The 27,376-nt window shown below is 36.9% G+C and overlaps 1 non-coding gene across 1 annotated transcript; it reads right to left on the bottom strand.

Annotated features, from left to right (window-relative positions):
- Positions 1-19,833: 19,833 nt before the first annotated feature.
- Trnat-ggu lies at positions 19,834-19,906 on the bottom strand. The gene has a single exon. It is a non-coding gene; the product is annotated as a tRNA-Thr (tRNA).
- Positions 19,907-27,376: the final 7,470 nt, after the last annotated feature.

A 27,376-nucleotide genomic window follows, 5' to 3' on the forward strand; every position in this document is an offset into this window, starting at 1 on the left:
GTTTAGTATTTCCCAATTATCCATTACAATTTGGTTTACCAAGTCGAGGGGGATATTTGTAAAAAGGGATTTGACGTCTAATGAGCAAAGGTTATAATTTAAAGGAATATTTTGTTTTTTAATTTTATCAAAGAATTGAATTCGATCGAACAAAATATCTTTAGTTTCCCAGACATAGTATTCATTATTTCAATCTCCGTAGCAAAATCCCGTGAATAAAAATGTTTATAATTTCCCATCTACCTTTATCATTTTTCCACTCCCCGCAGTGAATTCGCTTGAATGAAAATGTTTTTAGTTTACCTGACATATTATTCATTTTTCAATTCTATGCAGTGAAATCCCGTGAATATAAATGTTTTCAATTTCTCAGTCACCTATTTCATTTTTTCAATCTTAGCAGTGAAATCCAGTGAATAAAAATGGTTTTAATTTCTCATTTACGATTTTCATTTTTTCATTCTTCGCAGTGAATTTGATCGTATAAAAATATTTTTAGTTTCCCTGCTATATTATACATTTTTTCTCTCTTCGCAGAGAAATCCCGTGAATAAAAATTGTTTTACTTTTTCATCTACCTTTTTAATTTTTCACTCTCTGCAGTGAATTCGCTAGAAATATAAATGTTTTTATTTTCCCTTACATATTATTCATTTTTTCGCTTTCCGCAGTGAAATGTTGTGAATAAAATTGATTTTTTATTCTCATTTACGTTTTTTATATTTTCACTCTCCGCAGTGAATTCGCTCGAATAAATATAGTTTTAGTTTCCCTGACATATTATTCCTTTTCCATCTCAGCAGTGAAATCCCGAGATTTACACTGGTTTTAATTCCTCATCTATAAATTTCATTATTTCATTCTCCGCAATGAAATCCCGTGAATAAAAATGGTTATAATTTCTCAGCTACCTTTTTCATTTTTTCGCAGTGAGTTCACACGAATAAAAAATCTTTTTAGTTTCCCTGACATCTTTCATAAAATCATCACAAAAAAATCTTTTCACTTTCCGCAGTGAAATCCCGTGAAAAAAATGATTTTAATTTCTCAGTCACCTTATAATTTTTCACTCTTCGCAGTAAATTCGCTAGAAAAAAATGTTTTTTATTTCCTCTGATATATATATAGTATTCATTTTTTTAAATCTAAGCAGTGAAATCCCTAGAACAATAATGGTTTTAATTTCTAATCTACCTTTTTCATTTTTTCATTCTCCGCAGTGAATTTGCTCGGATTAATTCGATTTTAGTTTCCTTGACATAATATTCAATTTTCACTCTCCGCAGTTGAATCCCGTGAATAAAAATGATTTTAATTTCCCAGTCACCTATTTCATTTTTTCACTCTTCGCAGTGAATTCGCTCGAATAAAAATGCTTATAAATTCCCTGACATATTTTACAATTTTTCACTCTCCTGAGTTAAGTCCCTTGATTAAAAATGGTTTTAATTTCGCATCTACCTTTTTCATTTTTCACTCTCCAGAGTGAAATCGCTCGAATAAAAATTTTTTAGTTACCCAGACATAATATTCTTTTTTCACTCTCTGCAGTGAAATCCCGTAAATAAAAATGATTTTAATTTCTCAGTCATCTATACTCTTCACAGTGAAATCGCACGTATAAAAGTATTTTTACTTTCCCTGACATGTTATACATTTTTTTACTCTCCGCAGTGAAATCCCGTGATAAAAAATGGTTTCAATTTCTCATCTACCCGTTTCATTTTTTCACTGTCCGTAGTGAATTCGCTCGAATAAAAATTTTTTATTTTCCCTGACATTTTACAAATTTTTTCAATCTCCGCAGTGAATACCCCGTAAATAAAAATGGCTTCAATATCTCATTTACCTTTTTCAATTTTTCATTTTTCGCTGTGAATTCCCATCGAATAAAAATGTTTTTAGTTTTCCTTACATATTTTTCATATTTTCACTCTCTGCAGTGAAATCCCGTGAATAGAAATGGCTTTAATTCCGCAGTGAATTCGCTCGAATAAAAATATTTTTAGTTTCCCAGATATATTATTCATTTTTTCAATCTCCACAGTGCAATCCCATTAAGTAAAATAATTTTAATTTCTCATCAACCTTTTTCATTTTTACACTCTCTGCTGTGAAAACGCTAGAAAAAAAATATTTTTAGTTTCCCTGACATATTTTGCATTTTTTTACTCTCCGCAGTGAAATCCCGTGAATAAAAATGGTTTTAATATTTCATCTACCTTTTTCATTATTTCATTCTACTCAGTAAAATCCCGTGAATAAAAATGGTTTTGATTTCTTGTTTACCTTTTTCTTTTTTTCATTGTCCTCAGTGAATTTTTCTCGAATGAAAATGTTTTTAGTTTCCCTGACATATTTTGCATTTTTTCACTCTCCATTTTGAATTTTTCATTTCCAAGGCTCACATTGATTTATTTCACTTTCCGCAGAGAATTTGATATTATAAAAATATTTTCCTTAGAATTTACATTTTTAATTTTCCACCCTTTGTAGTGAATTTGAATTTATAACAATAATTTTCATTATGAATCACGTTTTTAATTTTTTCACCCTCCGCAGTGATTTTGTGCTAATAACAAGGACTTTCATTTAAAAGAGTCAATTTTTATTTTATCACAATTTGCAGGTGATTCGCCTTTTTATCAAGGATGTTAAAATCGTAGTAACATTTTCAATTTCTTCACACTTCGCAGTGATTTTGGCGTTTATAACCAGGATTTTCATTTCCAAGTCATAATTTTTCCACACTCCGCAGTTCAATCGCGTTTTAACAAGGATTTTCATTTCGAAGTAACATTTTTAATTTTAACACTCACTGAAGTGAAATCGCGTTTATAACAAGGATGTGCAGTTTGAAATAACATATTATATTTTATTACTCTCGGCAGAGAATTAGCAATTATAACAAGGATTTTCATTTCGAAGTAATATATTTAATTTTTTTACTCTCCGCAGTGAATTTTCGTTTATAACAAGGTTTTTAATTTCCAAGTCAAATTTTCATTTTTTTACTTTCGCTGTGAATTCGTGTTTACAACAAAATTATCATTTCAGTGTAAAATTTTTAATGTTTTCAATCTCCGCAGTGAATTCGCGTTTATAACCAGGATTTTCATTTGGGAGAAACATTTTTAATTTCATCACTCGCCGCAACAAATGTACGTTCATAAAAAGGATTCTAATTTCGAAGTAACGTTTTAAATTTTTTTACTCTCTGCAGTGAAAGCGCGTTAGTAAAAAGAATTTTCATTTCCAAGCTACTTTTTTAATTTTATCACTCTTCGAAGCAAATTCGCCTTATAGGAAGGATTTTTATCTTCCAATACAAATTTGTAATTTTTCACTCTCCGCAATTTATTCGCGTTAATAACACGTATTTTCATTTCAATGTCACAATTTCATCACTCTGATATGTGAATTCGCTTTTGGAACAAGGATTTTCATTTCAATGTCACATTTTTAATGTTTTCACTCTCAATAGTAAATTCTCCTTCATAAAATGGATTTTCATTTCGAAGTAGAATTTTTAATTTTATCACTCTCAGCAGTGAATTCGCTTTTACATCAAGGATTTTCATGTCAAGGCAATATTTTTAATGTTGTCACTGTCCGCAGGGAATTCGTGTTTATAACTTGGATATTATTTTCATGTCACAGTTTTAGTTATTTCACTATTGTTAGTAAATTCTGTTCATATCAAGGATTTTTATTTCAAGGAAATATTTAGAATTTTTTCACTCTCATCAGGGAACTCGCGTTTATAACAAGGATTTCATTTCCATTTCACAATTTCAGTTCTTTCACTCTGCACAATGAAATAAGGTTTGTAACAAGGATTTTCCTTTCTAAAAACATTATTTATTTCTCACTCTCTGCAGTGAATTCGCGATCATAACAAAGATATTCATTTCCAAGTCATATTTTTAATTTTTACTCCTCCCACAGTGAATTTCCATTTATAACTAGGTTTCTAATCTCCAACACTCATTCGCAGTTCATAATTCAGCTATTCGTTTTTTCACTTTCGCAGAGATTTCGCGTTTTTAACAAGGATTATCTTTTCAAGTAGCATTTTTAACTTAATCACTCTCCTCAATGAATTCGAGTTTATTACAGTGATTTTGATTTCCTAGTGATATTTTTAAATTTAGCACTCTCAGCAATGATTTCGCATTTATAACAAGGATTTCATTTCCAAGCAACATTTGTAATTTTTTCGCTCTCCGCATTAAATTTGAGTATATAACTATGATTTTCATTTATAAGTAGTATTTTAATTTTATCACTCACCGCAGTAAATTAGTGTTCATAAAATGGATTTTCATCTCCAAGTTGTTAATTATATCATTCTACTCAGTGAATTCGCGTTTATTAAAAAAAGTTTTCATTTCCAAGTCACATTTTTAATTTTTTCACTCTCCACAGTGAATTCGCGTTAATAAGAAGGATTTTTATTTCCAAGTAATATTTTTTCATTTTTTCACTCCCCACAGTTGAATCGCGTTTTTAACAAGGATTTTTATTTCGATGTAAAATTTTTAATTTTATCACTGTCCGCAAATAATTTGAGTTTGTGACAATGATTTCATTTCGAAGTTACATATTTAATGTTATCACTAAATATAACCCGCAGTTAATTCGTGTTTATAAGAAGGATTTTCTTTTCCAAGTTACATTACAATTTTATCCTTATCCTCAGTGCATTTGCCGTTATAACTAGGATTTTCATTTCCATATTATATTTTAATACTCTCACTTTCCGCTGCGAAATCGCGTTTATAAGAAATTTTTACATTTCCAAGTCACATTTTAAATTTTATCAGCCTCCGCACTGAATGTACTCCTTTAAAAACGATTTTTATTTTAAAGTCACATTTTAATTTTTTTTCACTTTTCGCAGTGAAATCTCGTTATGGATTTTCGCTTCAAAAATCACATTTTTAACTTTCTTACCCTCCGCAGTGAAATCGCGTGTAAAACAAGGATTTTCATTTCCAAATAACATTTCAAATTTTCTACTCTCCACTGTGAATTCGAATTTATAACAAGGATTTTTATTTCCATGTAAAATTTTTAATTTTACCGTTCTCTGAAGAAAATTCGAGTTTATAACAATGATTTTCATTTCGAAGTAACATTTTTAATTTTATCACTCACCGCTATGAATTCGCATTCATATAAAGGATTTTCATTTCCAAGTCACATTTTTAATAAATCATTCTCCGCAGTGAAATCGCGTTTGTAAAAAGGATTTCCATTTCAAAGTTACATTTTTAATTTTTCCACCCTCCGCAGTGAATTCGCGTTATTAATAAGGGTTTTCATTTGCAAGTAACATGTTTTGTCACTCTCCGCATTGAATCCGTCTTTATAACAAGGATTAATGTTTTCACTCTCCGCAGTTGAATCGCGTTTTTAACAAGGATTTTCATTGCGATTTATCATTTTTAATTTTATCATCTTCCGCAGTAAATTCGCGTTTATAAGATTCTTTTCCAAGTCATATTTATAATTTTATCACTATCCGCAGTGAATTCGCCGTTACAAGTAGGATTTTCATTTCCAAATTACATTTTAAAAATTTTCGCTATCCGCTGTGAAATCTTGTTTATAACAAGGTTTTTAATTTCCATGTCACATTTTTAATTTTTTCACTCTTTTTAAAATAATGATCATTATTAAAATATAAAATATTAATTTCGCATTTTTCGTCTGGTATACTTAATTCGAATAAAATCATTTCTATATAATCATTTCGAAACTTCCTGCTTCTCAATAAAATCGAGTTTGACATTAATTTCAACAATATAATCATCATATTTCTTTTCGCACACCTCAATAGTCTTTTTTTTTTAATTCACATCTTACATTAGATTTTTGAAATTTCTTGCTTCGATTTCATTTCTAGTCAAAATGAGGAATTTAATTATTTTTATTAATATCAGAATTTTTACTCTTAAAAACTTTAACGGAGCTTGTAATATAAAAATTAACTTAATTCGAATAAGATATTGAAAAATCAATCCCATTTTATCATTTAGAAATTTCTTGCTTCTCACTGAAATCGAATTCGAACATGAATTTCAACAATTTAATTATCTTTCCCTGATATTTCTATTCGTAGAAAGAGCTTGATATAAAAGAATTTACTTCTTAATTCAGAATTTCAAAATATCTTGCTTCGATTTGATTTCTTGTTCATTACATAAGTTAAGCATTATGTTTTAGCCATTTAGAATTTCTTGCTTCACTTAAACACTTGAATAGAGTTCGCAAAAGAAATCACTCACCAGAATGTTTCAGCAGTTACAAAATAAAACATATAACATGGCTTTGTTTTTTGACTGTTTTTTTACCATACTTTCATTGAGAAATTTCTTGAAATTGAGAGTAAAACGAGTTTTAAACGTGAATATTAACATTTTTTATCAATCATTATTTTTTCATTTGTTCGCTTCAATCGAGTTTGTAATTACAAATATTCACGATTTCGAGCTTCTTTGCTTGGCACTGAAATCCAATGTTTAGCATGTATTTAATAATTTACTCACATTTCAACATGTTTTCACATGCACACCTCAATCGAATTTTTAAGAAACATATTCACACGGACGGTAATCATTTTGAAATGTTTTCCTTTGCACTAAAATGTAATTTTAACATTTTCATAATCTTTTTTGACCACTTGTAATCTTTAAGTAGTTTGACAAAGAAATTCGCATATTCCATTATCATTTGAGAATTTCTTGCTTCACACTGAAATCGACTTTTCAACATGAATTTTTACATTTTTCAATCTTTCAGCATTTGTCCATGGGTACACTTAAATCGAATAAAATTTTTTAAATTCAATCCTATATTATCATTTCGTAATTTCCTGCTTCGCACTGATACCGACCATAAACATGACTTTCAACAATTTAACATTCAATCCGAATATTTATTCTTAGGTAAAACATGAATTTTAGCATTATCTTTTAGCAATTTTTCCACTTAAACACTTAAACCTAGTTTGTAATAAAATAAAGTCACCTCCCACATTTCATTAGCATTTTGACAATTTTTCTTTCGCGCTAAAATAGAGGTTTAACGTGAATATTGTCATTATTTTTTCTATTTTTATTGCACTTATATCGAGTTTTTACTAATAATAATTCACATCTTTTATTATCATTCAATATTTCTGGCTTCGCCTTTATATCGAGTTCATTCTATCCATCATTATTATAAACATTTATAATTTTTGTAATAAGAGTTTGTTATAAAATTATCACATTTTATGTTCCAAATTTCTTGCTTTGCTCTGATATCCTGTTGTTAACGTGAATTTCAACTTTTCTATTATCATTTAGCGCTCCTCAACTTGTATTGGGACTGGGACTAGCCACGGTGATAACTTTTATGGAGTCACCCGCAATGCACAAATTGTGCGAAAAATCCACACGGAAAAAATCATTCGCCTTGACCGGGATTCAAACCCGGATCCCTCAATTTTCTGCCGAGTGCGTTAGCAATTTAAGCTACCGAGGCGTCATTCACTCCAGTGGAAATTCGTGGACTATTCTGTACAAGGTGGTATGGGCTGCTGAGCATATTATGGGACTAGCAGGCCAAGTCGTGCGCATGGAGCCACAGCCGGAGAGCAAAGCCCGAACATTGAACAGGAAGAGGTTTTCGCTATAGACTTATTGAAGTATACCGGGACTAGCCACGGTGATAACTTTTATGGAGTCACCCGCAATGCACAAATTGTGCGATTTTTCGCACTCTGATTTTTTTTATTATCGCACGCAATTTGAATTTTTTAAATCTCTCAGCATTTGCCACTTGTACTCTAAAAAATCGAGTTTGTAATAAAAAAATTAACATTTTGTATTTTCAATTCGAAATGTCTTGCTTCGCACTGTAATTAAGTTTTAAAGAGGAATTTTAACATTTTTCGTACCATTCCGTATTTCACCACTTGTACAGCGAAATCGAGATGGCAATAAAACAAATTATCATAGTATACTATCATTAAATTTCTTGCATGAATTTTAACATTTTTTACCGAATTAGCCTTCCTTTATCCTCCCATACTACTTCACTGGGATTTCGCGTTGAATGTGTTCTCTGGTTCTCAATCAATGCATAAATGTGATATATTCTTCTGGACGGAGAAGTACAATTAATCGGAGAGATGAAAAAGACTACTTGTTGATGTTATACCCTATCGTGAATTAACAACATAGAAGGCCTATATATCTCGCCACTTACTGCAAAAACTTAACTTTATATCGTCATTACGTCAGAATATAGCGCAATTTTCAGAATTTCAAGAATTTATTACTTTTCTAACCACGGTTACAAATATATGAGTTTTTTGTATTGTTGAACATCTTTATGGCTTTATTTTAAATTCTGCTTGGTTTTCTTTCCCATTCTAGATGATTTAGATCAATTAAAACACTTTTTAAAATCCTATAGGAGTCCTATATTGATTTCCTATCATAAATTAAAGCGCATAACCTGTTGAACGGTAATGAATGTTTAGGCTAAAACTGATAACAATGGAAACATGAATATTGGCGCCATAAACCAAGTTTATGCGATCAGAAGAAAAGCATATGAAAAGGCACATAAAAAGCTTACTTTTCGCCAGTCTTCCTTTAACGTGTCTTCATACATTGGTATAGAAAACAAATAAAAGTATTTTAAAACTATGAAAATCCTCTAATAATAATTATAATTGGAAATACACTGAAACATAAAATTTCGAGAGGAATCTTTTAACTTCATTGGAGGTGCAAACCTGAGACGTCATCACACTAACACTCTACCTACTTCTCCATGGCACGAATTACCAGAATGTGACAATTGAAGATTGCCGCAGTTATGAAGTGGTAGTCATAGGAACAGGACATGGGAACCATGGTTAAAATGGAGCGGCGAACTAAAGGAAAGCATGTGGCTCACAAACAAATTCATCGATCATTCAGAACTAGTCTTGAATTTCTGAGCTGTGGAAGAGCAAAGGAGCAAACGCGGTTGAGTCCAGCATTACGCACTCTATTAATGTTTGAGGGCGGTAAACAGTTGCGTGAGTTGTTGGGCTGCTGAAATTTATTTATTTAAGGAGTTGCTCAAATACAGCATTTCAGCCAATTTACACTGACGCAGTAACAAACATAAAATTTTAACATAAAAAATCTGAACAAAGAGCACAGGCATAAGATAGTAAAGAACAAAATAGAAGGCACGAGGAAAGGGAGGTGGAGAGGGAGGTTTGTTTATTAGCCGAGGAATGGGACAATGCGAGTTAGACAAATGAGTTTAAGGACAGAAAAAACGGGTCAATATTGTCTGGTAATGAATTGGGCAGGGAGCAAAGGCGGTGTTGGAGTGAGCGCTTAACGAGGGATAGTCTAGGGATACGAGTGGGTCGGCAAGGCACTCTGAAATTAATGGATGAAAGCAAATCAGGGCAATCAATGTGTGAATTCAGAATATTGTGAATAAGTTTTCAGTTTGTTTTAATCCTTTGTTGGGAGGGATCAGTCATTGATAGGGAAGATAAGAGTGAGCTGGTTGACGTGTCACGCAAGTGGGGAACTCTGCGTCTTACGATTCTGGCGCAGAAGCTGGTTATACTGTCAAGAAAAAAAAATAAAATAAATACAGTTATAAATTGTCCCGGAATGCCGTTTATTACAGGGTAAGGCATTTCAGGGTAGGCTTGGAGCCACTGATGGACAGGCGAAGGAGCGGTAGACCTCGAGCCACCAACGATTTCGGCATTATCTTGAGAAATAAGTACCTCATGAAGTCGAGGGACAACTGGATAGGAAGAATGTAAAAGGAATGCCGCGAATAGAGTGCGCGGAACAGGTAAAGAAGGTCGAGAAATAGAAGAAATACTTAGGTGCTAAAATATTAGGTGACAGGAGATTTAAGTTGAGATCTGCGTAAAACCTATCTTAGGATTACTGTGAATGCTGGTGATGATGATTATGAAACAAAAATACCGAAGCTACTATGAAATTTGCTTCCATCCGAAGAAAATGAACCTAATAACCTTGAAATGGCGATAAAAATAATAATAATCTCCATGCCACCGACAGAATTTATTTTTCAAAAGAAGGGATTAGTTAGTGAACATTGTGGCCTGAGATATATAATGAAATCATGCCCTTACTACTACAACTGGTTGAGTAGAAACGAATGTTTGCATGATATTTCATAATGTATCCCTGTTTTACAACTCTATTAATATTTCTCTTCCTTTGTTGTCCATATGTTCATTATTCTTATCACTTCCCGTCTCATATCTTATTTGAAATGAGTTCAGCATATATGTATTCATCATCAGTAACTTATTAATAGTAACAAACTTACCTCTACCATAATAGAAGTATCGTATTAATTCTCTTTGGTACTCTAATGATATCACTTCATTTCCATTTACTTCAATTACTTTCTACGTAATTTTCTACTCTTACCAGATGCAAGATTTTGAGATTTTAATTGTACCTTGACTTTGATTATTTCTCTCAACATTTAAAATGTAGGCAAAGTTCAAGTATGGATATCCAATTACTCCCATCGGCACTTAAGGGCGAAGGATTAATGAAAACATGAGGAAAGCGAAAATATATTTTATTCAAGTAAGCAATTTGTATGGATTGATTATAATTTTATTTGTGTCGAACAATAGGGTAGTTTCCTTCATCAAAGAAAACAAAAGGCATTGATTGCGAATCGTTACCCACCAGTGTATCATAATATACAAATTATTTGGTTTTAGAAATCCCAGTATAGACGAATGGCAATGGTCAATTTTAACCGCATTTAAAAAAGGCCAGATTGGCGCCCATGCGATTCCACTCCACGTGACGTCACAGGTACCTAGTTTCTATACGAGTAGATAGGAGTTTTACATCGTCTGAGGTTACCAATGCATGCATAAGGCACAGAGCTCAGGGAAACATGTATTAAAAATCGCCTATTAAAACTGGCTAAGGTCGGAAAGTTTCCTTCGTTTGATAAGGTATTAATAATCCTTATTTAAGCCAAGCGCTACCTGCTAGGAGGGTGCTCTGCTACCTGCTAGCAGCCTGCGTCGTATCAGCGCTCAAGCCTCGCCCCAAGGTCACCTCACACGCCGACAGCTGGAACCAGAAATACGTCACAAGGAATTTTCCCATCATTCTTACTTAGCCGTCGCGTTTTCTCACGCTTGAAATTTTCACTTTTCATGTGATCGCGAAAAATACATATCGTCATTTAAAAATCTAATAGCGTGAAATATGTACTCCAGGAGTAATAATCTTTCCATTTAGGCAATAAAAAAATAATAGGAAACCACCCTATTGTTGTTTTCCTCCATATCTTCAGCGCATTCCATGCCGAGCCCAGGAGGCCGCGCTTTCGGCTCGTTATCCTGTTTAATGTGGGGATTCCCCTTCCGGTCCCCTTCGGTTCCGGTCAGGCCTATACCACGCACCCCCGAGGTCAGAGCAGGGCCGTGACCCTCCTCTGGCTCCGTTCATCCTCACTCACTCCACAGCTTGCTGACTGAGGTAGGTACCACTCGCGAAAGATGTCCTCCACTAATAAGGAGACAACGCCAAAGTGATGTTCTGGATCTGTATGCGGAAGTTATTTGCTGAAACTATATAGGTAAGGTAGAAAAAATATCACGTATTTTTTCCACATAGGCCCGGGTGCGAGAGATATTCGCGTGTAAAGATTTCGCGCAGAAAGACATTCTTTGAGTAATACTTCTCTGTTTACCACGGCCGTGGCGGCGCGGTCTAAAGTGATTGTCCTTTAAACTGTAGTGAGTGTCCAGGGTTCGAGTCCCGGTGTCGGCAATAATTTTTCTCTCTTCTAATTTTTGAAATCACTGTTACATTTTATCCCCTCGTTTTATTTTATCCCATGTTACTTATTTATTGTAAGATGTCACCTCGAGCAACTAAGCTGCGCACGAAAGACCCATAGACCCCCATCAACCAGTGGCTGAAGGTGACGATGAGACCTCGAGCCCTCACCACTGCCATCGTGGGAGACTGATAGAAGCTCCTCCTTGACGCATCCAACGAAATCTCAGGGTATCGTTTGTCTTTCTAAATGATAAAGGCAATAAAAATTGTATCACTCAAAAGAATTCTCACAGAGTGAAACCTTGATCACATACTTAAGGAAATAACCTCGGGTAGCCGTTAAGAATAATAAATTTTATGGCTAACATCACTTAAGAATGAATGGCCTATTCTCACAAAGAAACATGGTGAGAGAGAGTAAAGTATTCTCTATTGTTTTTTCTGGCGCTTCCTGTTGCGACACCGAAATAACGTCTTTGAAAGTAGGCATCCCCCGGTGAAAAAATGGAAAAACAGCTGACGCTTCCGCATTGCAGAAAAAGATTTCCATGGTGAAAAACAAAATTTTAAGTGTCACGGAGATAATGATGCAGATTTCTGTAAAATGGAAAGCGAAAACATTTTATGAAAAAAAGTGTCGACGCCGAGAATCGATGCTGGGACTCCGGCCAATAGCAGCACACCGTACCAACCGGGCTTCATTTTATTCATAAAAACGTCCTATTTATAAAGGCCGTTTTACACGGGGCACGGAATCGCGCAGGTTAGAACTGCATTAACTTCTAAAATGGCGTGAAATTGCGCGAATGCATGAACGAAATTAGAACAGGGGCTATTTTGACGTCCCGCATCCACGCATCCTCGCATGTGTTCTAGCAATTCACCCCTTTACACGACGCAATTATGATTGCGCCTTCGTACGTACGTCAGATTGCGCAATTCCGTGTACCGTGTAAAACGGCCTTCACACGTCGCAATTTTGACTGCGCCTTCGTACGCACGTCAGCTTTTGCAAGTACGTGGCCCGTGTAAAACGGCCTTAAGGGATATATCAATCCTGTAAAATGTTTAACAGCGTTTTTTGTTTTAACTATTGGTTATATAACCACATATTTAGGGGTGATTCGTGGACAGCTCCCGATGTTCTACAAAACTACAAAGTTTGATTGCTATCCGAGACCCAGTTTTTTGACACTCACCTTGTTAGTGTCGGTACTGACGCCCAAATATTCCCGATAAATAAAAAAGATAAAAGACTCACTGATGCGCATAACTCGTGGGGAAATCCGATCTTCAAGGTTTCATGCTCGACACCTCCGAAGTGTCGCTGTCATTCGCGTGAGTAGACGTCTCCATGCTTGAGTTCGTTGCGTACATGAGAGACGCCTGGAACTGGACCAGCATCACAAGATTCGTCGTCACCGTAGCGGCGATCTAGGTGGTCGCGACGAACATGTAAAAAGAAAAATGTATTACATTACATTGCAAGCTGAGTTCATAAAATTATTTCTCAAATAATGCCTTGTGACTCGCGGCTGAGCTTTAAGCAACCAAGTGCGTCCACCGCATTCAGGGTTGATCTCTACGTATAGATCTTCTTCTAAAGGCCGTTTTACACGGTACACGGAATTGCGAAATCTGTCGTACATGCGAAGGCGCAATCACAATTGCGTCGTATAAAGCGGTGAATTGCTAGAACACATGCGAGAATGCGTGGATGCGAGACGGCAAAAAAGCCCCTGTTCTAATTTCGTTCATGCATTCGCGCAATTCCACGCCATTTTAGAAATTAATGCAGCTCTAACCTGCGCAATTCCGTGCCCCGTGTAATACGGCCTTAAGAGCTTTTACCCGTCAACGCCCACGGGTGCCAATACTTTTGCAATGCATATAATATGTGAATTTTAGCGTACATTTCGGTGCACATACTTAGCAGATTTCCTCTATTATTCAGCCATTTTGTATTGTATATTCATTGTGTTGAGCTCATGTGTATCATATTTTATAAAAATGAACTGTGTGTGATTTTGAAAAAAACTTTGGGCGCTAACGAGTGAGACTTCTCTTTTCTTCCTCTCTTTTTAGCTCTTCATCCTAACACGTACTTGGTCAATCCATGTTATCTTCATCATTCGACGGATTCTATTTTTAAATGCTAGCTGCGCGTTTTCTTGCCGAATAAGCAGTTGTGGACAAAAAGTGCCGGCATTCTGAGGTGGTGCTGGTCTATCCCTTGGTAAAATAGGCCATCTAAATGATACATTAAGTATGTGAAGATGCTGTGATTTGGCAACTCGAGGCCGCCAACAATTGACTCCCATCTCTCTCCCGTCATATGAGTGAAGGCGGAGACCACGATGGTCAGTAAAGCGACTCCCATTCCGCTGTGAGCGTAGTAACATTTTATTTTGACGGCTGTACTACTGCTACACGGAAGGCAAGGGAAACCACCACATAATAGGGTAGTTTTCTTCAACAAAGAAAACGAAAGCATTGATTGCGATTCCTTGCCCACCATTAGTGCATTCATAATATACAAATTATTTGGTTTTAGAAATCCCAGTTTAGACGAATGGCAATAGTCAATTTTATCCTCATTTGAAAAAGGCCAGATTGGCGCCCATGCGATGCCACTCCACGTGACGTCACAGGGTAGTAAGGAGTTTTACATCGTTTGAGATTACCAATGCAAACATGAGGCACAGAGCTCAGGGAAACATGTCTTAATAATCACCTATTAAAATTTCCTATGGTCGGAAAGTTTCCTTCCTTTGATAGGGTATTAATAACCCTTATTTAAGCCAAGCGCTACCAGCTAGCAGGGTACTCTGCTACCTGCTAGCATTCTGCGTCGTATCAGCGCTCAAAGCCTCGCCCCAAGGTCACCTCACAAGGCGGCAGGGGGAACCATAAATACGTCACACGGACTTTTTCCCATCATTCCTACTTAGCCGTCGCGTTTTCGCGCGCTTGAAAATTTGCTCTTTTCGTTTAATCGCGAAAAATAGATATCGTCATTCCAAAATCTAAGAGCGTGAAATGCGTACTCCAGTAGTAATAATGTTTCGTTTTAGGCAATAAAAAATAATGGGAAACCACCCTATTGTCTCGAGGAGTCGAAGGTGCTCCAATTATCGAAAATCAGACATGATGCATAAGTTACAAAGGACCAAGAATCGCAATCAAAACTAAACGAAATTCAAAACCAGTAAAATTTCAATAGTTTCATTCCTGGGAGTGGAATGTAGAAACGAAAAAAAATGCATTTAAACCCTGGGAGCTAAACTCGGGGTCGAAGGGGGATTGATCCCCCCCCCCACCCGAAATGAAAAAAATTAAATGGATACTTTATGCTCGCTTGGTGCTCACACGACGACATTATATAGCGGTGCAGGGACATCAAGTAGTCCAATGCGACTTAAGTCAATAATTATCCCAGTGAATTTGTAGGTGCAGTGTGTGTAGTTGTAGTGCAGTGTGTGAAATAATAGTGCTGTGAATTAGTAGAGAGGTGAGTGAATTATGAGCCTCCTGAGGGACCGCAGAATTGACATCGACACCGAGGAGTTAATTCATTTGGTCGCTGCAAAAAAACAAGCTAGAAGGCTAAATTCAATTTTATAATAATATTTTTATATTTTCCTTTATGGGTTTATAGTAAATATGTATATTTAACCGTATACGCTATTTTATTTATCTTATAAAAAAATTTTATGTTTGTCAACTATTCCATAAACCCCCCGAAAATATTTTCTGGCTACGGCCTTGGATGGACCACGTGCTTCACCTTCGAACGGTTTAGTTTCAACCGACACACCGAGTACCAAGTATGGTTGTATGAAGTTGAGGTTCGGCCTACCTTCATTAGATGCATGGGGCACTCATATTTTGAACACAAACAGAAGAACGGTGAACGAAAACTGGCCAATTGTATTCAAGGGTCATGGTAAGTACCACTAGTACAAGCTAGAACTGGAGTTAATCATTTTTCGTTGATAGTTTTGATTGCTTGATTACGTAATAATAAGTGGATTATAATTCGGATTATGTTAACCAACGGACAGGCAATGACATTCAGGTTTCACGTCGTAGCTTGGGTTCAGGTTTTCGGTGTGAGAATCATTGGTGCGCTGCCGTAGTCATTCGTGGATATCCTTGCGTAGCAAACTGCGTGTAAATACGTTTCTGATTTAAACGTAATAGTACGATGAGAATGCAATCAATCAACTGTGGTTTTTAGTTTATTCAGCACAAACCCTGTGAGAGAGAATTGTATTTTATTTGCATAAATTCTAATATAAAATCGTTTATGGGGCATAAACCGCTATTGCTGAAGGAATAGGGAAATAAAAATATTTCTGGTCCAATAACACAAAATCGGAAAGTAAATGTTACCAAAATGCATCTCCCTTACACAGAGCCCCATTGACCACAATCCCCGAAAATATATTAGGAGAAACGACAAAGTTCCAATACAAATACGAAAAGACCCCATTATGATTAAGATTCATAATTTATGGATGAATTAATCACACTCAACACATATTTGCTCATCTTGTACCACAAGGTACCCCTCCAGTATTAATGCCATTTATAGTTTTAATTGAAACCATCAGAAATATAATTCGACCAGGAACACTAGCAGTACGATTAGATGCCAATATAATTGCAGGACATCCGTATTGCAGGACAAAATATTACATTGGATGAATCCAATTTTACCATAGTTTCATCGCGTAGAGAAATCTAGATGCAATAATTGTTATTCATTCAGTCAATGTAATTCTATTTTTATAAAATAATGCGCATATCCTAGTAAAAATTAGTTCCCATTTATGTTGAATCATTTTTCAACTTCCATTTTAGGCTTTTCATTTTGTGATAATTTGATAAAATTCAGGAAACTGGATAATAAGCAAAGATAAAATGGATCGACCGAGCAAGTAATGAGGAAGAACTACGAAGAGAGAGTTAAAAGAAAAATCATTAAGGAGCCTTAAGGAGAAGGCAGGACAACCTAGCTTTATGAGGCGTGTATGCCTGATGAAAAAATCCTAGAAGGACAGATGGAATGAAAGTAAGGTAAGGGGTAGTGAATGTAGCGTTATCATTCTTAGCACGAGTGCCAGTGAATGCATCGATTTCAATTTTTGTAAGCATTCAATTCAGGGAAGGAAGAAACGGGTAAATAAGTTTACATTTTCATGGGCGGTTGCCATCAAATTTTGAAGAGGGTTTCATAGTTTCTCGATGCTTCATAATTAGCAATTTTTCAGCGCACACGGGCATAGCTAAATCGTAATAACCTTCATGTCACTGGTAACTTGCAACAATGATACTACCATCGATTCGAAAATATTACATTGGATGAATCCAATTTTACTATAGTTTCATCGCGTAGAGAAATCTAGATGCAATAATTGTTATTCATTCAGTCAATGTAATTCTATTTTTATAAAATAATGCGCATATCCTAGTAAAAATTAGTTTTCAGGTGCGACGATTATAATAACACGTAGAATTACCTTTGACGCGGGGCCATTTCTCCTCATTCGACGGGAATGAAGCTGTATTCTAAGATTCGTGGACCTCTGAGTAGCTTGTTCCTCTTCTACGACTCTCACGGCACCAATGAACACGTTATCACACTATTCTCCCGAAATGCTTCCACACTTATGCACCTTCGAACGCTCTTCCAACACCACGCCATGAAATGATCCAACGAATTCAAAAATAAGACTATTTCTTACTGCTTATAAAGCAAGGCACTTCTCCAGGTTGCGCAAAGAACTATTCACGTGCATTACGTGCATCACAATCACTATCCTCGCGTTAAACAATACTGGAATTAGGAAAGGAAACTTCACTTGCCGGAAAAGGCACACCACTCCCAAGCATCGCATTCAACACTATCCTCGCCTGGTCACCGAGCAACTGAGCTAATTCCGGTTCCTTTTGGCTGATTCAAAACTTTTATTCATCCCGTCCTCTGAATTGCGTCACTCCGACGGGCGAAGACACGACCTCTATCGGTTAGTTCGAAACTCTCGACCGATCCATGTGTCGGCGCATATTGTCAGCTTCAAGGTACATCACACAGGCCAACAATGAAAAAACGTTTTTACTGAAAATGCCTTATTCTTATGTTTTTTAAGTTTCTGAATCCAAATATGATGGTTTTAAAGGTGTATCACCCACCATTTATTCACATTTTAAAGTTAAATTTATGAAATAAAGCTTTTTTATAGTTCAATAAAATTGAAAAAGTAGGTCTAATGAACGAAGATAATGGGGATTACTGTTGGTACTTTCCGAGAAGTTCAGCAAGCGATTCATCGCAGAAAAAGCTACACAAGAAGCTTCAAGGAAAAAAAGGGAAAGAAAATGTAGACGAATTCCAGTTGACAAGTGAACCCTGCATTATCACGCTGTAGTATATGCAAACAATTTTATCACGATGTAGTGAACAGTAAATACAAACAATTTTATGATGTAACACAGAGTTTCATTGATTTCCCCATGTACCGTATGGGGGTATTAGACTCAATAATAAAATACACATTGCTTGGAAACTATGGGTGATACAAAAAACCAAGGTTTGGATTCGGCACATACAAATCTATAAAGATCAGCTATTAAAATAAAAAAAGCTTTCAAACAAAATTTTTTGTTGGCCTGTGTTATTCTTGTATGACAGCCTGTTTATGCGTTTCGATGGCATAGGGGTGATGGCAGGGTGTCGGGGATGGGGGTATCTGTATTTCTGAGGTGAGGATGGGGTGGAGGGTTTCCGTAGGCACAATGGGAACGAGGGAAGTGATTCATGATGGCGTAAACTGGCGATGGGTGGAAATGGGTAATGGGTGATGTGCACGAGGTGTGAGTGGAATGGGAACGGCGCATTTTTTCATCCCCTAAAAGTAGATGAATTTGAGCATGCCCGGTATGGACTGAAGCAAGGCTTTCCAAAAGGAAAGGGGAAAATTTTCCGCGGACATTTGTGACACCTATTCTTGTTGAAGTCGTTAAATATAGCTATAAAAATATAATAAATATATACTTATTCTGGAAGTTTTCTGATACATGACAAGGCCCGTAATTTCAGCGCTGATGCAGCCCATCTGCTCCTTGAGCTCCTTGAGCTATTTCAATGGGGCATTTTCGATCACCCGACGTGCAATGCTAAGCTAGCGCCTTGAGAATTCCATCTTTACGCTGAAATGAATATGCGGCTTGGAAGGATGCTTTTTAAAATGGGCGATGAGTTTCAGGACAAAGACGAAAATCATTGAAAGTAATTGGCGGAAACATCTCATAAAGAAGGTATGGTGGAGCTCGCCCACAGGGACGACCAATTCCTCAATCGCCGAGGCGATAATTTCGGAAAAACACCACAAGTGCGCTCAATTTGAAGTCACCAGTGAAGAAATTTTTAATCGATCATTTCGTCATCTGTTAATGGCCCATCGGAGCTTGAAAAAAAAACGGCCGTGTTACTTAAAATAATAGGTGTACCTGAACTGCAATCCGGCCTTAGATATCTGAAAATGGGAACAATATTTTCCGATGTTGATCACTTACGGAGGTGAGTATAGAAGGATCCATGGGGAAGAAGCCGCAGGCGGTGAATTTGACCCTTTCCCGAAGCAGTTGAGTGGAGAACAGCTCCAGCTGCAAGCATTACAAATATAATTTTATGAAACATTTCAACGAATTTTTGGCGCTAAATAATTTTTAATGAGGTAATCTACATCTACATAATACCCTGCGAGCCACCTCTAAGGTGAAATATGATTTGATGCTTTCCCGGCGAATTATGTGGGTAAACTGTTCTCGGGATTCTCACCGGGCTAATTCTTTCATAACAGCCAATGTTTCAAGCTCCGTCTCGGCGCTCATCATCAGGGTTAAATATGTTGATATATATAAATACACCAAAGGATGAAGTTCGCCGTGAAAAAATATTTGACTCAGCCGGGATTTGAACCCGGATCTCCCGATTACCGGTCAGGCGTATTAACCAGTTCCACCACCAAGCCATTTTCTAAGAGCGAACTTCGGGATGGGTTTTACCAAACAAGATGTTCACGTCACAAGTCCACACTGTGGCGAGGGTCGTGCTTACTAAGCCACTGTCGGGGTGGAAAACTCTTATTTAGTCGCTGGTCTGCGACGACGAATTTTAAAGCACTGCAGGAACAAGTGACTTTGTACGCAGTCACGCGCACGGGTGCAAAGTTAAATACACCCATCCCGAAGTTCGCTCTAAGAAAATGACTTGGTGGTGTAATTGGCTAACACGCATGACCGGCAATCGGTAGATCCGGGTTCGAATCCCGACTAAGTCAAATATTTTTTCATGGCGAACTTCATCCTTTGGTGTATTTAACTTTGCACACGTGCGCGTGACTACGTACAAAGTCACTCGCTCCTGCAGTGCGTTGATATATTTAATTAAACAAAAGTTCTTGAGACGTTGGCCGTTATGAAAGTATTAACCCGGTGGGAATCCCGAGAACAGTTTACCCACCTCTAAAGTGTTTGGGAGTGGGTGATCGATCACCAGCATGCAATAGGATTCCCACTTCCACACCACACGGAAATTAATTTGCGCGTTTTCTCCATGCATGAAAATGGAGTACGTCACCGGAGATATTTCCAAGATGGCCAGGTGCGCAAGGTGGTTTCTTGGCTTCACTCCAGATGGAGCATCGGTATTCTATTTTTTTTATCGTTCAGAGCCTGTTTATAAGGACTAACTCGGATTTCGTAACAAGGAACGAATCAAATGCGGAAAATCTAATGATTATGGGTATTTTTTGATCATTCACTTGTCTTTCGACTCATTCTCTTACTACTTTCAACCGCACTCATTATTTAATTGCAATTATCTTTAAATTTATAACTAAAATAAACGTAATTAATGGTAAATTCAGGTCTTGCCTCCTTTTTCGATCTCTTATCCCACGTTGAATTTGTTAAAACTCGTGCCACAAGTTTTCCGCTACGTTCAGCCTTCAGCGAATGGACCAAATCATGAAAAATAAATGGACCGTTGCAATAAATGTTTAGCACAAGCAATTAAAATCTTCAAGAAATGTGACACACAGCAAAAGACAACCACACATGGAAATACTATGCACGATTTTCATAATTAATCTAAGTTTAATCTTTATCAAGGATTTTTACGATTAGCATGCTTGTTCGACCATATGAGCTCTTGAAATTCAGTTTACAAAACATAAAAACGACGTTTAAAAAATCTATTTTCCATTATCAAGGCTTATTATATTAAAAGATGAGGGGTGCAATAAATAAAAAATGGCCTAAAATATCGAATAAAACATTTTAACAAGTAGATAGAGAATTTACGATAAAAATTAAGAAAATTAATGTGATGTAAATGTAGTATCGTAACATAGCAGCAATGAACAAAATAAACAACTGTATAAAAGGTATGCCACATTAATTTTCTTAATTTGTCCCTTAAATTTAAAATCTATTTGTTAAAATGTTTTTATTGGGCTTATTTTCTGCACTTTGTAATTATTTTATAATTCCTGAGCACTTTTGAATTTATTGCTTGCACTTATTTTTTTAAATAAGCCTTAAAAATAGAAAATAAATATCCGTAATGTGGGCAACTATGAGTATGTTTTTATAAAAAAGCCTTGACCTCAATTTTTCCTATTTTACTATAAAAAAAGAGACCAAGAACAAAATAAATACGATTAATAGATATATTCAGGTATTCGTTACTGCACGTTATTATTTCCATACAGCTTCGAAGTTCAATGAAAATGAATTATTTGACAGAGTAAGGATATACAGATAGGACACAATGAAGATTCACCATTGCAAATTTGTAAGGGAAATTTCGCCCGGGAACCATCTTGAAAATAAGTTAAATGTGCGCAATTTTGAAATAACTCAAACGGCTTTGCCAGAGAGTAAGTAAATATACCCGGGATCATTGTCTTAACTGGAAAAAGAAGCCTTCATTGGGTATGCTAGGGTGATTTTCAACAGGGGACAGCTCAGCAAGGAGTCATTGGAAATTATGTTCAATTTATTAATCGCATTTAGCATTAATTCCAGTAATAATTATGGCTGTCAGTTCTCTAGTAAGATAACGCCTTCAATTACCGGCAAATAATCCATTTACGTTAACGAATCTCGCCTTGTGTATGAACAACATCGATTTATCCATCACTTGCACCTGAATCATGAGCACAAGAACTCTCTAATGCATTCAATCTTATTATTTCCAGGCACCAGCAAAAATGGACATTCAAAGAATACGAAATTTACCTATTAGCTTATTTAATGTAACACTAGCCAGTACTAATAAAACACACTTTCCTGACTGCATCCGTCGGGAATCTTATAAAAAAGTCCTTTTCTATCATTCCGGAGTTTTTTTAGTCCACATCTATAATTGAAAATGTTTGCAAACGGACACAAAACAACGCCAGCACAAACATCTTAAAGTCTTATTTACAGCTTAAAGAGACCACAATTGACTTATACATATATAACATGGCCAGATGCGCATCGTGGTTGCAAAAAATTGTATTTTACCTTTTTTTTAAGTTTCACACTAAGTGTACCATAATTAAATGACATAATTCTGTCGTGCTTTGACTCTTTCTCCACAGAATCACAAGTCAAAATCAAAACTGTGATAAAAAATTACAAATTACGCTCACTTTTACGTGATACTTTTTCAGAGTGGAGTGCGATTCGTGACACATTGTAGCGCGCGCGGTCGACCAGTCGCCGGCTGTTGCACGGCGGATGGAGAGTCCGCCTGTTAGCGTTGGGCTCTCGAGCGGTGACGTAATAATCACATACCCGCCTAACGTGTTCGGACAGACAGACTTTACATCAGACATCCACAGGGGATTGGCGCAAGGGGGGATGGAATGGAGTATATTAAACTACTGAGACGACATGGCGAAAATATCAATTTGTAACTGTTTTACCGCCGTTGAAAAAAAGGAATGACGCGTGCCGGACTACACCCAAGGAAGTTGTAAATATATTGGAGGGGGCACCACTAGTTTCGAGCGTGGAGCGAAGTGTTGCCGAAATGGGGGTGCTAGGCAGGGGCGCAGCTAAGGATTAAGGCTAGGGGGGGGGGGTTTAGGCGCAACTAATACTTCGGGGTGTGGGGGTATTGGATACTCACCAGGGTGGGTAAGTGGGGAGTTGCGGGGGCCCTCCTCCAGAAAATTTTAAGATTAATGGTTCAAAATGACTAGTTTTACGGCTTCATGAGGGATATTTGATTAATCCAAACACTATTCTGTAAGTAATACTAAACCATTAAGTAAAATTGATTAAACTTAAATATTTCTATGAGCCCTGGGGGATTTCATCCCCCAAAACCCCCCTCGATGCGCCACAGATGCTTGGTTAGGACAAGCCACGCCCACTTTGTCCAAAACATTTACAATCCCATGAGGATCAATGCTTACTATCTGGTGAAATTTTTGGTCATATCTGGTTAACACATTAAGATAACCTATGGAACGCACAATGTAAACCTTTTTTCCTTACTTCATCGTTAAGCTTCGGGAACTTATGACTCAGACATCTTTTCCCTGGGGAAAATTATGATCAATCACCACGGTTACGTTCTACAACCAGCTCAGCTTAACATAAAATTTTACGAGAGTAAACTAATCATTTACCTTCACTTGTGCTGGTATTTAATTATATTATAGCCAACGGAAATCCAACAGTTACAGTAATAAAGTATATTTTTAAGGATATTCCCATAGGTAAAGTGGCTAACAGACACAGTGTTTATACATCAACAGAAGTATCGCGAATGATGGTAACAATCCAATAACGAAAACGGGCGATGACTATGGTAGCATTTTTCACTTAATGTGGTTCATTTTCAGAACAAAACTTGGCCTCCTCAAAATATCAGTCGGAGACTAATTATAAGTCCAAAAATTGTCAAACCAAGATGGCGGAATTTCGACCACGCTAAAAACTCGGAAACTGCGCCTCCGGATATTCACAACCTCCTTGACTACACCAAATATGTTAAGAAACAAGTGAAGGGCATGGTGGAAAGAGAGTTCTCGTATCTTAAGTCGGAGCTAACATTATGGAGAGATTTGATAATTTGTTGGACTGCTGTTCTCCGTTAGCAAGGAATGCGGACTGAAGCTGCTCGAGTTACTGAGGAGGGAACAGGGGGCCCCCTCTCTCCCTCCCAACTGCAGTAGCGTAGCCAGGGGGGAGGTCCGGACCCCCCGAAATATAAAAACACAATCATTTTACTTCATAAAAGAAAACAAAATATTGAAAAATCATGAATTAAAAAAATATTTCTTTAACAAATAAAGTTTTTTCGATTATGAAAAGTGTTAAAATTAGTTTAAAAACCATTACTAAGTACCGTTTTTTTTAAATTCCCCCTCCCTGATGTTAGACCCCCCCTCCCCGAACGAAATCCCTGGCTACGCCACTGCCCAAGACACTGAAAAGAGATGTTGTTTCGCGCTTAGGAAGGCAAAACTAAAAAGAATAAAAGCCGGATTGAAGATACATATATAGTGGACTGTATTATAATGGACTGTAAGTACATGTACACGTTACAAAAAGGAACTGAGACTTGAACCATGTGCACCAGCACCAGCTGACTGACAAAAGACACAAAAAAAACAATAATGAAAAGGCAGTGAGCGCAATTTAAATGTCTTGGCGCCAACATACCGGCCCCCTTGGAACCTCTGGTTCCAAAACAAATTATGTTGTCACAGGTAAAGGACATAGCTTAACAATAGGCCTTTTAACAGAGCCATTGGATGTCCTTAATTGAGCAACTCGAACCCGTCCATCAGGTCCCTTAAACACTTCAGTTATAGTCCCTAAATTCCATTTTAATGGTGGTAGATGATCATCCTTCAGAAGTACCACCATCCCAGGTTGATAATCTGGATAGGTTTGCCGCCAGCGACGACGCTGTTGCAGGTCCTGTAAATAATCCTTGGTCCAACGGTTCCAAAAATGCTGCAGCCGTTGCTGTTGCTGCTGCCACCTGGAAAGATTACTAACCCTTTCGTCAGAGTAGTCGGGAGATGGTAATTGGGTCAAGGGTTCACCGATGAGAAAATGTGCAGGTGATAAATAACTAACATCATCAGGTTGGTTGGATAGGTAAAAGATGGGTCGGGAATTCATACATGCCTCAATTTGTGCTAATAATGTGGCTAATTCCTCATATGTTACAACGTTTTCTCCTAACACTCTTCTTAAATGGTATTTCATTGATTTCACGGCAGCTTCCCATATCCCACCAAAGTGTGGTGCATAAGGAGGGATAAAACTCCATTCACAGCGGTTTCCAGCTAAAAATCCTTGTATCTTCTCAGAAAAATTATTTGATTGAAGTAACTGGTACAAGTCCTTAATATGTCGTGCAGCACCTCGAAAATTAGTTGCATTATCAGACATGATGTGAGAAGGTATGCCACGACGTCCAATGAATCTTCTTAAGGCTGCAAGGAAGGATTCCGTGGTTAAACTGGTGACGGCTTCTAAATGTACTGCCTTGGTTGCTAAACATACAAATATTGCAATATATCCCTTAATAATTGTCCTGCTTCGTGAATTACCAAGCCTTAAAAGGATTGGACCAGCATAATCGATACCTGTGCCCTTAAATGGTCTTCCAGGTTGCACTCTCAAAGAAGGTAACTCTCCCATTAATTGTTTTGATGCTTGGGCCTTCAGTCGGTGGCAGCGAAGACATTCATGCACTACTTTCCGTGCTAAACTTCTAACAGCTGGAATCCAAAATCTCTGACGGATGGAGGCTATTAATAGCTGTGGGCCAGCATGTAACAATCTTAAGTGCTCGGCCTTCAAGAGTAGTCTAGTAAAATGATGTTCTACTGGTAATATGAATTGATGAGTTTCATCATAACATAAAAGAGACTATATATATATATTTTTTTTATTTTTTTTTATATTATATATAATAAGGGGTCGTGAAGTATAAAGTTTGAATTATAAAAGAGACTGTTGCAACCTTCCACCCACTCGTAATAGTCCATCTTGATCCAAAAAAGGTACTAGACTCATTAAAAACATCGCCAAGGAAGACGTGAGGGCGGTTACACGTCCGAGTGACAACGAGAGGGTCGCTTCCGTTATCTGCACATTTGGAAAACCGTCAGAAAGGGCCGGAAAAAGGTCCACTAATCCGTGAGTCTGAATTGCGCAAATGACCAGCAGGCGATAGGGTGGTTTCCTATTATTTTTTTAACTGTCTAAATCGAAAGGTTATTACTCCTGGAGTACGCAATTCACGCTCTTAGATTTTTAAATGACGATATCTATTTGCGCAATTCAGACGCATTTGCAAGTAATTAATTGTTCCAAGCAGGAGTGGGGTGGAGGCGGCGCGTGGGATACTCCTGCTGCAGTAGGAGCAAGACCGTATGCTGGGGTGGTAAAACCAATGTGATTCATGTTCTGGTAAGATTCGTTTATTAATAAATTCGCTTTAAATTTTTGGTGCAGTTGATTTTCCACTGTTGAAAACATCACTGAAACTTGACAGAGAAATTTAATTTTGACTGTTATACTCTGTTCACTTTATGTCTGCGGCTGAGCGAGCTTTCGTGAGAGCCCGGACACTCTCGGATGGCTTCGCTGATAGGGGAGGGGTAGTACCGAGAGAGAGAGAGAGAGAGAGAGAGAGGAGGAGCGAACATAACGTTGCCAAATGTACTATCATTTGCAAAAGTCTTGCAACAAATCGAGCGGCGCCACTTTCGCTCCATTGTCGATTTCTGGCCACCATTAAGATTGAATGATCACTACCTAGGTATGAATCTTCATGGTAGCTCGGGAACGACTCACGAACGGGTCATCGTGTCACGGGAGTGAGACGTAGGAAATCATTACGATGTTCAGTTGAGTAAACGAGCGTAGATGTTGTTAAGTCGTCGCGGCGTTTGAGATTATTTTTGTACCCGTAGTTGACTGGAGTAGATAATTGAAAATATTTACCCGTTAAAAGAGTGGGTACCTATGACGCCTGGCTTCCAATGGTAAACCCCAAAAGGCCGGCTGGGGGCACGATTTCGCCATTAGGAACACGGAAATCAACTCGCTCGTAACCCTTTTTTTTTTAGGGATTCAACGTCTTTCAGGAGACTTTATATTAAGTTGTTGAAATATTTGTTCGATATAGAAGAATTAATAAATGAAAAAAAATTAACTGTCAATTTTCCGAAAAAAAACACGACTCTGTCGTCTCCACCACATTTAATTGAGTGCATTAAATAGTTCTTTACGTAGGTTGAAGCTGATGAAGATAGCTCCATAGATAGCTACACCTCTATGGATAGCTCCATAAGCTTTCTTCTTCATTAATTATCAATTTTTTAATTGGATAAATATATTTACACCGATGGAAATGTTTCTTCGGAAAAAAATGGAATTTTGATTGCCAAAAAAAATCACTAGGCCTCATCGTT

Source organism: Ischnura elegans, chromosome 10, assembly GCF_921293095.1.
Source record: "Ischnura elegans chromosome 10, ioIscEleg1.1, whole genome shotgun sequence".
NCBI lineage: Eukaryota > Metazoa > Arthropoda > Insecta > Odonata > Coenagrionidae > Ischnura > Ischnura elegans.